Here is an 11,003-nt window from a genome sequence, read left to right on the forward strand (position 1 = left end):
CTCACGGGTAGATGTCCGGCTCGGCGGGGACACAGTCGTCGGCGGGGGCTGGGAGTGTCTCTTCGGAGGCGTAGGTTGGGAGTGTGTAGGGGAGCTCGTCCTCAAAGTCAGAGGCTGCAGGGCGAGGGAGGGTCCCTTGGAGGTCTGGTCGTGCTCGGAGTTCCGACAGGATGCGAGGCGCGCAGTTGTGGGGGGTGCCGTCTGTGTCTGCGGGATACTCTCCGGTCATATTTACTCCTTTTGTTGAGTAGCTCACCGAGGGATCTGTCAGGGCCTCGGTCAACCGGATCTGGGTAATGGCAGCCGACAGGGTGAAGAGTGAGCTCTCCACTGCAGCCTTGACTCCGTGGGTGGTGTGCACTACCGTGGGGTTGTTCATGGTGAGGAACTGTGTCTTCCGTAGGGCGATGGCGATGGCCATGAGATGTCTGGCACAGTGAGGGAGTCCTAGGCCCGGAGTGGGTAGGGCCGAGCTGTGATAGTGGAGGATCCTTCGGGTGCCGGGCTTTGCCTGCCAGAGGGTGGCCGCTACATTTCCGTTCCTCTGTGTGACGTCCAGATGGAAGGGGGCCGTATAGTCGGGGGCTTGGAGGGCGGCGGCTGAGTGGAGGGCTTGTTTCAGCTGATGGAAGGCGGTGTCTTTTCCTGAGTCCCACTCCAGCGGGGCCCGTAGGTTTCGGGCCCCGGCTGTGGTGACCATCTGGCGGAGTTCGGACGTTCGCTCTGTGAATTCCGGGAGGTACTGGCGGCTGTAGTTGCACAGGCCCAGGAAGGCCAACATTTGGCGAACCGTGGCGGGTTTTGGGTAATTCAGGATGGTTTCTCGGGTATCCTGGGTCATGTCTCTGGTATCTTCTCCGATCAGCCTCCCCAGGAATTTCACCCTGGGCCGGACAGCCTGTAGTTTGGGCCGCTTGACCTTGTACCCTGCTTTCCCTAGGGTTTCGAGCAGGGTCTTGGTAGCATCCACACAGGTTTGTCTGGTAGGCGCGGCGAGCAGGATGTCGTCTACATATTGAACCATAACCACTCCGTCGGGAAGTACAGTGTCCTTGAGGTCCTTCCGCACACAGTCGTTGAATATGGTGGGGGTCGATCGGTACCCCTGTGGCATTCGGGTGTAGGTGAGTTTTTCTCCCCTCCAGGTAAAAGAGAAGATGTCTTGTGAGTCTTTGTTCAGGGGGATGCAGAAGAAGGCGTTGGCCAGGTCTATTGCAGAGAACCAGAGGTGGTCGGGGTTAACCACGTGGAGCGCCACCTGCGGGTTTGGCACCCTCTCGGGGGGTCCTTCCGTGGCGTCGTTTATTAGGCGGAGATCATGGGCCATCCTCCAAGTGAGTCCGTCCGCCTTCTTCACTGGGAGAATCGGGGTGTTCCAAAGGGACTGAGAGGGCCGGAGCACTCCTACCTCTTTGAGTCCCTGTATGGTGGCAGTGATCCCTGCTTCTGCCTCGGGTCTGACCTTGTATTGGGGCTGATGAATCGGGGTTTGATCGGGTTTGAGAGGTATTTGGATGTTGTGTTGGGGGGTAAACCCCATGTCGTAGGCGCCGGTGGCCCAGAGATTCTGAGGGAGTCCGTCTAGCATGATTTTTACGTCGGGGTCTTCGGCTTCCAGGGGGCTGGGGGTGTCGACCTCCTCAGGGGCGAGCGGTCGGTCGCACTCCACTCGTTCTGCCACCCCCCAGGAGGCCGTTTGGGGGAAGCAGACCCGGATCAAGCCTTTGTCAGGGGCTAGGTGAATGTGTGGGTTGTCGGTGGGGGCCCACTCTCGTACTTGAGTCGCTCGGCAGACCATGGGCCCCAGCTTCATAGCCGTGTGGTGCTTGGCTACTGCCAGGGTCACGTGTGGTCGGGACTCGGGTTTGAGGCGGTACCAATATTCTTGATCCGGGGTGAGAAGGGTGAGGGCCGCCACCCCCTCAGGTCCGATGAACATTGTTTCGTAGAGGCACTTCTGGCCGGTTCCCTCCATGGTGCGTCTCCATTGTTCGTCGTAGCTTTCGTCTGGGTCTCGAAGGACATTGAGGGTCGTGTGGAGGGGGTCGTGCGGTGGGTAGAAGTCCCCCTGTTGATGGATCCAGGGGGCCCACTCTCGGTATGTTTCTTCTAGGGGCTTGAGTCCGTCCGGGGTAGTCATGTTCCGGATCCAATATACGTCTGACGGGGGGCTTCGGGGCGGGGGTTCATGCACCAGCATCATCTGGAGCGGTTGGTCGGCTTCTGTCGTCATTGTAGTCCCTTCGGGGGAACAGCTGATGAGGCAGTTGATTCTGCTCAGGATGTCTCTACCCATGAGGTTGGTGGGACACTTGGGGGCATATAGGAGGGAGTGGTTGTACGGAGGTGGGCGGCAAGGGGGTGGTGAAGGGGTTGGTCTTTTCTATTCCCGAGAACCCCATGGTAGTCAGGGTTCGAGTGGAGAGGGGCGGGATTTCATGGTTCAGGTCCCCGATGGTGGATACTGTGGCTCCGGTGTCGACCATGAAACGAATTGGTGTTTGGTTTACGAGTCCGTCCACCATTGGGGCTCCCGTTCCCAGGTTCACCACCTGGGTCCCTCTCGAGGCTCTCGGGTCCCGTCAATATTGACCGTTGTATCCCGGGTCCTCCCAGAGAGGGTACATCGGGGTCCCGGGGTTTGAGGCATGTGTCGGTCCATTTCCAGGGTTACCGCGGGTCGGGCCGGGGTGCTGCTGATGATTCTGTTGGTCGTGTTGCATCGCTGGCTGTCCCGTTTGGGGGCACTCCTTCGCCCAGTGTCCCATGAGCCCACAAATGAAGCAGGGATAGGACCGGGGGTTTGTGTTTGGGGTCCGGCCTCTTCCTCTCCATTTGAATCCGCCTCTTTGTTTGGACTGTTGGTTCTGGTACATCCCGGGTCCCGTCTGTGTTGCTGGGTTCGAGGGTGGGTGTGTGGGGTATGGATACGATGGGTACGGGTACGGGTACGGGTACGGCGGGGGCTGGGGCCCCCATGCTTGAGCGGGAGGGGCTTGCATCTGGGTCGGAGGGGGTCCGCTGGGCTGTACCAAGGGGTTGGGGGCAGGCAGCGGGGCCGGAGGCGTGGCCACTTCGAGGGGCATGATCTCGGAGGCGTGGTCTTTGTTGGACTCCTTCTTGTCCCGGTTGTGTTCCTGGGTTGCTTTCTTCACGTCCATGCGCAAGAGTCGTTTCTTCAGGTCGCGGTCTTCTTTGACGTCCTCGTCCTCCCGTTCTTGCTCCAGGTTCACGTGGTGTGTAATGGCCTCCTCCCAGTCCATGGCGTTCATTCTTCCGAGTCCAATCACTGTTTTGAGGCCTTCGCGGGTCTTGGTGCAGAGACCCGTCTCAACCGCGATCCGGAACATGGCCTCGGTGGCGGCGGAGGCTCCTGGTCGGGTTCCGAATCCGTCTTTCCATCGTTCAGTGGCTCTCGTGAGGTATTCGCCCGCTGATTCACTGGGTTTTCTTTTCAGGCCGGTCATGCATGCTGCTGAGTTCTGAGGGGGGTATAGGCCCCTCAGGGCCTCCCACCATATGGGGCGGAAGGGGTCGAAAGGGGAGTCGTCCGGCTCTCTGGTGGTTCTGGCTGCGGTTTCCACGTCGTTGACTGCCCGGGGTCCTTCTCCTCTCATGAGGACCGCTCGGATGTCCCCCATGGTGAGCCGGTCAGCTGTGGTCAGTCGCTCGAGGTTTCTGATCCACTTGCCCGCCCCCTGTTTGATCGGGGGAAGGTCTTCCACTACTCCCTTGAGGTCGCGGTGGGTCCAGGGAACGTACATCGCTCGTCCTGCAGGGGTGTCCATTAGCGGGAACATCAGTCCTGGACCCTCATCCAGGTCGCGGTTCGTCCGGCGGTCGAGGGCTTGGCTCCGTTGTGTCGGGGGGCCAGCTTGTGGAGTGCTGGTGATGGCCAGGGTCGCGATCGGGGTTGCGGTACTTCGGGCTTGTTATCTGCCCGGGCCAATTGTCCTGTGGATTGCGCCTCTTCCCCACCTCTGATCTCTGCCTTCGCTCCTTTCCCGCAGCTGTCGAGACAGGAGATGGACTTCTGTCTCGATGCCGAGGGACATTCTTTCCAGCGCTTCTTCTTTCCATCTCGTTCCCACTGGGTCCCACTCCACGGTGTCTGCGTCTTCTTCACCTCTTTCGTCTCTTTCCTCGTGTCTTCCGTGTCTCCCCTGGGGAATCCCGGAGTGTCTTCTCATTTCTGTTGTTGCTACTGTCACTTCCGTTTCTTCTTCTTTAGACGATAGGTTGATCAGGAAGGAGGCCAAGTCCAATGTGTTGGCGCCAGGTACGCCGATCCGCGTACGCATCCTTTCTGCTTCCGGTTGGGCTTCCCCTGGTGTTGGTGGCCTGGTTTCGGGGGCCTGGGCTTGGCTGTAGCTGGAGGAGGGGGGTGTCCAGTTCTCGGTGCTGGATGGTTCTTGCCCCAATGGCCCGGCCCTTCCTGGTATCATCGGGCATGGGGAGGGAGCTGTTGTCAGCTTCGGGCTTTCCTTGCTTTGTGGGTGGTTTGTCCTTGTGAAGTGGACCCCTTCTTTGGCTCGTTCCGGTTCCGGGGGGGGGGGGGTCTTTGCCAGGTCACCGTGACCGGGGACTGAGATGTGGCGTGGGTTATTTCGATAACTGGGCACATGAAATGGGGGGACCCGGGAACCTGGAAGTCGGTCGGGGCATAGGGGAGGGAGTGGTTGTACGGAGGTGGGCGGGCCTGCTCATCGGCCTTCGGTAGGGAGGGATAAGGTGAAGCTGTCAGGCTCGGTTGGGTAGGGGTTACTTGGTCCGTTAGGAAGGGATTCCTGGAGGAGGGGGCTGGTTTTAGGGTGTGGGGCGGGAGGCAAGAGGCCAATGCTTTTAATACTAAGATTCTCTTTTGTCTTTTCCGGTCTTGGGTTTCGAGTGCATCCTTTCGTCCCGTCTTGGCTCCTGCATTGTCGCGACGGACTTTTGCCCGCTCATACTGGCTGCCAATGTACGCGTGTATGGCGGCCCGGCCGGTGTGGTCGAGGGGTCCCATTCGGATCACGCCCTCTTTCTGCCAGGTTTTAATGTAGACATCACATCGGTTCTCCCATTTCTTCTGGTCTTGGCCTTTCAATATTTTTCCCGGTTCAGCGTTGAGGCACAACCAGCCCAGCGCTCTGGTCCGTTGCTCGTCCGACATGGTGGGTGTGTTCGCCGTTCCTTAGCAGCCTGGTGTGGGGGTGGTCGGGGTCGTGGACGCCTTTGCACTGGAGGCCGGGTGCGGGGAGGTTTGTCTTTTTATCTTTATTATTCACCGGGATAATTCTTCTAGCAGGGGGTGATCGAGAGTCGGGGTTGGATTGGTATTGATGTTGTCCAGTGGGGGGCGCTGTAGTTGGGGAAGGGTAGAGTTGGAGTTGTCCAGTGGGGGGCGCTGTGGCTTGGGAAGGGTAAGGTTGGAGTGGTCCAGTAGGGGGCGCGGTAGTTGGGGAAGGGTAGAGTTGGAGTTGTCCAGTGGGGGGGCGCTGTGGCTTGGGAAGGGTAAGGTTGGAGTGTTCCAGTAGGGGGCAGTCTAGTTGGGGAAGGGTAAGGTTTGAGTGGTCCAGCAGGGGGCAGTCTAGTTGGGGAAGGGTAAGGTTGGAGTGGTCCAGCAGGGGGCGCTGTAGTTGGGGAAGGGTAGAGTTGGAGTTGTCCAGTGGGGGGCACGGTGGTTGGGGAAGGGTAAGGTTGGAGTGGTCCGGTAGGGGGGCGCGGTGGTTGGGGAAGGGTAAGGTTGGAGTGTTCCGGCAGGGGGCAGTCTAGTTGGGGAAGGGTAAGGTTTGAGTGGTCCAGCAGGGGGCGGTCTAGTTGGGGAAGGGTAAGGTTTGAGTGGTCCAGCAGGGGGCGGTCTAGTTGGGGAAGGGTAAGGTTGGAGTGGTCCAGTAGGGGGCGCGGTAGTTGGGGAAGGGTAGAGTTGGAGTTGTCCAGTGGGGGGCGCTGTAGTTGGGGAAGGGTAGAGTTGGAGTTGTCCAGTGGGGGGGCGCTGTGGCTTGGGAAGGGTAAGGTTGGAGTGTTCCGGCAGGGGGCAGTCTAGTTGGAGAAGGGTAAAGTTGGAGTGGTCCAGTAGGGGGCAGTCTAGTTGGGGAAGGGCAAGGTTGGAGTTGTCCAGTGGGGGGCACGGTGGTTGGGGAAGGGTAAGGTTGGAGTGGTCCAGTGGGGGGCGCTGTGGTTGGGGAAGGGTAAGAGTTGGAGTGGTCCAGCAGGGGGCAGTCTAGTTGGGGAAGGGTAAGGTTGGAGTGGTCCAGCAGGGGGCGCTGTAGTTGGGGAAGGGTAGAGTTGGAGTGGTCCAGTGGGGGGCACGGTGGTTGGGGAAGGGTAAAGTTGGAGTGGTCCAGTAGGGGGCAGTCTAGTTGGGGAAAGGGTAAGGTTGGAGTGGTCCAGTAGGGGGCGCGGTAGTTGGGGAAGGGTAAGGTTGGAGTGGTCCGGCAGGGGGCGCTGTAGTTGGGGAAGGGTAAGGTTGGAGTGGTCCAGCAGGGGGCAGTCTAGTTGGGGAAGGGTAAGGTTGGAGTGGTCCAGTAGGGGGCCAGTGGGGGGCGCGGTGGTTGAGGAAGGGTCAGGTTGGAGTTGTCCAGTGGGGGGCGCTGTGGCTGGGGAAGGGTAAGGTTGGAGTGGTCCGGCAGGGGGCGCTGTAGTTGGGGAAGGGTAAGGTTGGAGTGGTCCAGTAGGGGGCGCGGTAGTTGGGGAAGGGTAAGGTTGGAGTTGTCCAGTGGGGGGAGCTGTGGTTGGGGAAGGGTAAGGTTGGGGTGGTCCAGTAGGGGGCAGTCTAGTTGGGGAAGGGTAGAGTTGGAGTTGTCCAGTGGGGGGGCAGTCTAGTTGGGGAAGGGTAAGGTTGGAGTTGTCCAGTGGGGGGCGCTGTAGTTGGGAAGGGTAAGGTTGGAGTGGTCCAGCAGGGGGCAGTCTAGTTGGGGAAGGGTAAGGTTGGAGTGGTCCGGCAGGGGGCGCTGTAGTTGGGAAGGGTAAGGTTGGAGTGTTCCGGCAGGGGGCAGTCTAGTTGGAGAAGGGTAAAGTTGGAGTGGTCCAGTAGGGGGCAGTCTAGTTGGGGAAGGGTAAGGTTTGAGTGGTCCAGTAGGGGGCAGTCTAGTTGGGGAAGGGCAAGGTTGGAGTTGTCCAGTGGGGGGGCGCTGTGGTTGGGGAAGGGTAAGGTTGGAGTTGTCCAGTGGGGGGCGCTGTGGTTGGGGAAGGGTAAGAGTTGGAGTGGTCCAGCAGGGGGCAGTCTAGTTGGGGAAGGGTAAGGTTGGAGTGGTCCGGCAGGGGGCGCTGTAGTTGGGGAAGGGTAAGGTTGGAGTGGTCCGGTGGGGGGCGCTGTGGCTTGGGAAGGGTAAGGTTGGAGTGTTCCGGCAGGGGGCAGTCTAGTTGGGGAAGGGTAAGGTTGGAGTTGTCCAGTGGGGGGGGCGCTGTGGTTGGGGAAGGGTAAGGTTGGAGTTGTCCAGTGGGGGGCGCTGTGGTTGGGGAAGGGTAAGAGTTGGAGTGGTCCAGCAGGGGGCGCTTTAGTTGGGGAAGGGTAGAGTTGGAGTTGTCCAGTGGGGGGCACGGTGGTTGGGGAAGGGTAAAGTTGGAGTGGTCCAGCAGGGGGCAGTCTAGTTGGGGAAGGGTAAGGTTTGAGTGGTCCAGTAGGGGGCAGTCTAGTTGGGGAAGGGTAAGGTTGGAGTGGTCCAGTAGGGGGCAGTCTAGTTGGGGAAGGGTAAGGTTGGAGTGGCTAAACTTTTGGCGGAGGGGGAGGTGTGGCTTCGGACTGAGCGAGAGAACTCAAAAAATGGCGGCCCTGATGCTATAACTCTGTGTGGCCTGTCTAACACACAAGAGCGGATGAGAGACTAGGGGGTAACTTTTGTCACTCTTGGAGGAGGAGAACGAGAAAAAGGAGGAAAAAATAGGGGGGAGGGAAGCAAAAAACAACAACAGGGCCTATAGACGTTATTCAATACATCCAGATATTCTTTATAGCCAATAATCGTTATCTATCTTTATTGATTAATCTGCGTCAATCAGACTAAACCGTCAACCAACGCGGCAAAGAGATGTTGTTTAGTATTGTGGTTTATCTATGCGACAGGTCCGGCAGTAATTCAAAGAAACACAGTAAAAGAGATATCATTTATCCTTGTCAACTTGTCTAGGTCTAGTTTTAACGGTTCAAACAGTAAATTGAAGCGACACAGTAAAAAAGGTTATTTATCATTGTCAATTTATCTATTTCCGCTGGTTACGCCATAGAGCAACGCAATACGTCAGAGAGACATTTATTCATTATTATCAATCTATCTATTCCTACATTTACCCGTTTTAACGGACAAAGATAGAGCGGATCACGCATACACACCCACTGATTCACTCACAGATTATCACGCATACACACCCACTGATTCACTCACAGATTCCCTCTTTCTCGCAGACGCACCCAGAAACATATCGACAGACTTCTCATTCTGTGTCCCGCACCCACAATCATCAGACACAGCAGAATAGCGTTAAGCATAGCAAAGCAAGCAAGCGTTGCACACATATTTCCATATTTTAGCCGGCCCAAAAATACGCTCGCTCTCTTTCTTTCTCTCTCTCTGGGCCTCTTACACACACACACACACACACACAGCCACTCCGTCTCTCTCTCTCTTATTCTCGCGCATACACACACTGCCTCTCGTTCACTCGCGCATACACACGCTGTTTCCTTTGCAAAGGGACTTTAACCCTGATAAAGGACTCTAAACTTCTCACCACATAGAATTATTTAATACACAGATTATTCCATCTGGGTTCCGAACCCGGCCCAGGCATCCCTCTGAGTCCACTCAATGGCTCAGGCATTTATTCCATCTGGGTTCCGAACCCGGCCCAGGCATCCCTCTGAGTCCACTCAATGGCTCAGGCATTAATTCCATCTGGGTTCCGAACCCGGCCCAGGCATCCCTCTGAGTCCACTCAATGGCTCAGGCATTAATTCCATCTGGGTTCCGAACCCGGCCCAGGCATCCCTCTGAGTCCACTCAATGGCTCAGGCATTAATTCCATCTGGGTTCCGAACCCGGCCCAGGCATCCCTCTGAGTCCACTCAATGGCTCAGGCATTAATTCCATCTGGGTTCCGAACCCGGCCCAGGCATCCCTCTGAGTCCACTCAATGGCTCAGGCATGTATTATTTTGGCCATCGGTAGTCTTGTATCACTGACCGATTCTTATAGGCCCTATGGTCTCGAGGGTATTCTTTCACCATGCAACGAGCCGATATTCGATGTGTCACGCATTCGGGGTCAATCGGGTTTTACGGGGAAATGCTGGGGTGCAGTCCTATTAGTCCCCACGAGATATCCCGTAGCGAACCGTTCTCACAGTCTCATCTCCTAATGTGGTTCCTATATAACTATGCAGAGTTTGGATTTTATCAACAGGTTCTGCCTACCTTTTGTTGGGCGATCGCGAGGTGAGACTGCAGGAATCGGTCCGGTTCTCCGGGGTCCCGAGGCCGTGCCGCTCTCCGTCTCTCGTTTCCCAGTTGCGGTCCAATTCAGAAAAAATCACGTCGGGGTTACCAAATTGTTGGGAAAAACGGTCTGTCTAGTTACTAGACCAGATGAAATGAGACGGAGAGGTAATAAAGTCTTATCGGCACGAGGACCTTGGATTTATTAAGTAAAGTGGCAACGGTTATACAGAGTCATAAGCGTGAGAAATCGAATATGTCTAAGTCCCTAATCAGCGCTGATGGTTCGTCCGGAGCTTCGCCTCCGTGGAAGGTCTGCTTCGGAAGAAGGTGAAGAGTCTCAGAGTGATTCAGTCTTATGCTGTATCTCCTCGTGATGAGGTGTGTGCGTTTGAGATGTGTGTGGTTCTGTGTGTTTTTACTTGACCTTGGTTCCCAGGCACTAGTGTATGCATGTATATCTTCTTGTGTTCCTCCTTACGGGGGAGAGCTTCAGAGCATCATCCGTTGTGGTCCTCCCGTCCTTGAGGATGACTGGTGCATTGTCTGAGTGTCTACCATCTGCCGGGAGGAGATATGGGGCCCTGGCTCTGGCCCTGACCTGACTATATTCTCATGTATGTGTTATGTGTTAAAAGTTGACTATATTATAAGGTGACTGCCATGTGATGTGCTCATTAAGCTAGGGTAGGAGTTAGCTATATTTATAATGTACATGTGATGTGCTCAGCAGGTTATTTTGCAACCAACACTTTCTAATCCCATTAAAAATAGATTTTTGTCGAACTGGCGATTGCTAGCATAAACTTGGTAAAGATGGCCGGCCTAGATAATTTTCCCTCCGGCTGTCGAGAGTATAATATCAGTAATATCTGCGACAATTTTTTTTTATTAAATGTGCTTGTCTTTCTTTTTACTCGCAAACATCGAAAATAGAAGTTTCACTTTGCTGACGAATAAACTGAGGAGAGCCGGAGAGGGACGGCACTGGGCACAGTCGAGGAAGGAGAGGACAGGTGAGTTTTCGCTATCACTCATAAGGAGAAGTTAATAATACCTAGTATCTTGTTGAAATTAAGGGAGTAGTATATGTAGATAGATTTATGCTTAGTCATAGCCGCAACAAACTCCGGTAGTTGTTATCTCAATGCCGGAGTTACACAGTGCAGTTGGCCCGCTGCGGCCACGATACTGCCAGCCTTCACCAATGCGCACTGCACGCGGTGCGGTATGAGATAACCCGACGGCGTGTATCCGTGAACTACGCTCGTAGAAACTAAGTAACTGCAATAAAACGGCACAGATATTTTTGTATATGCTCTGTAGCTCGCTAGCTCAGCAGCAGCTTACAGCATGTTGGCTAACTCTTACAAACAAGCTTAACAAAAAGCTGTCTGTATGTCCTTTCTGTTTAGCTTAGTTTGGCTGTATGGCGCTGTTGACTATCAGCCCCCTCCATTTAGCAGCAGCACAGACAGGCTCACAGGAGGACAGATAAGAGGAGAGGAGGAATAATCATGTTCTTCATTCTTAACTTCAGTCCTCCCTTTTTAAACCAACTATTTTGTCTTGTTTAATCATGTGCATGCTG

The sequence above is a fragment of the Pollachius pollachius genome, assembly GCF_949987615.1.
Source record: "Pollachius pollachius genome assembly, chromosome: 12".
NCBI lineage: Eukaryota > Metazoa > Chordata > Actinopteri > Gadiformes > Gadidae > Pollachius > Pollachius pollachius.